The sequence below is a fragment of the Oryzias melastigma genome, linkage group LG13 (genome assembly GCF_002922805.2).
Source record: "Oryzias melastigma strain HK-1 linkage group LG13, ASM292280v2, whole genome shotgun sequence".
Lineage (NCBI taxonomy): Eukaryota > Metazoa > Chordata > Actinopteri > Beloniformes > Adrianichthyidae > Oryzias > Oryzias melastigma.
Window position 1 is genome coordinate 29846957 of NC_050524.1, and position 1227 is coordinate 29848183.

Here is a 1227-nt window from a genome sequence, read left to right on the forward strand (position 1 = left end):
GCCAATGACACTGGATAAATTTCATTTTCAAAAAAAAAAAGGTTAAAAATTATAAAATGAAATTTTTTTCCTCTTGTTATAAGTGAAAAAATGCTCATGGAATAAGTAGAATTTATTTAAATACATAGCGATGTCCAGCTGTTTTAAGGCAGAATTTACCCCTGAAATCAGATATACACACTCATCACTCATATTGGGCAGTAGAGTGTACGGACATTACAAATGATCAAAAATAAATATTTTAAACTGTTTTGTAAGGCTGGGTTGATCAAACTGATTAATCAATGTGCATTGATCTAAGCTTAATAGATCAATAATCGATCCATAAAAGTAGAGATCGATCTGATGGATAATGCTAAAGTCAGTTAGCTTGATGCTAACGTATGACGGCTAAAGCTAACGCTCGGTCGACCTGAAGATACATTTCTGACTACATGAACATTTTTATAATATTAAAACAGGCATGAATTTTACAAACTCTCTGAAGGAAATGTTTTTAAAGTAACCTTTTGTGGTCTAAAACACAGGTTTTTTTTTAATTGTTATTTTTTTCTTCTTCTGGGTTAAGGTGTAATGCTAAGGTGTAGAGCGATCGCCACCTAGTGGACAAACTGAAACGCCCTCCAGGAGAGGCAGAACAATTGTTGGAGCTTCTCCATTTGCACTGTATGATAGTAAAAATCTAATTATAGTTTCACTAATAAATACATTAATATGAATATCTTCAAAACATATAGTTGATCATTAATGTATTTCTAAACAAATGTGTCTAAAGGTATAAACTCAAAATTGAATTGAATTGAGTGAATCGAAAAAAATTGGAATCAAATCGATCCAGGCTCTGGTGAATCGAATCAAATTGATTGTAAAAAATATTTGTGACACCCTGCTCTAATTATTGATACAAATAATTTGAGGTGTTCATTATTTTGTTTAAAAACATTGATTTTGATATTTTTTCCAATACTCAAAGAAGCTTGTTTGGAGGATTAATTCATCTTCAGTAGTTATACTAATGCTGACTCTAAAATTTGAAAGGGGAAAGCTTTTTGCCCCTGTAGCTCCGCCCCTGCTCATCCATCCATTTTCTAAACCGCTTCGTCTCTTTCGGGGTCACGGGGTGCCGGAGCCTAACCTGACCACTCCTGGGCAAAGGCAGGACAGGTTGTCAGAGAGATTTTGTCTTTTTGCAGTGTGGGTGATAATTTTCTACTTATATTTGTACTG

The 1227-nt window shown here is 33.8% G+C and overlaps 1 protein-coding gene across 1 annotated transcript in view; it reads right to left on the bottom strand.

The window, feature by feature from the left end:
• LOC112150018 (suppressor protein SRP40) overlaps window positions 1-1227 on the bottom strand; it is a gene marked incomplete in the record, with an annotated part of 16724 nt that overhangs the window by 1994 nt on the left and 13503 nt on the right.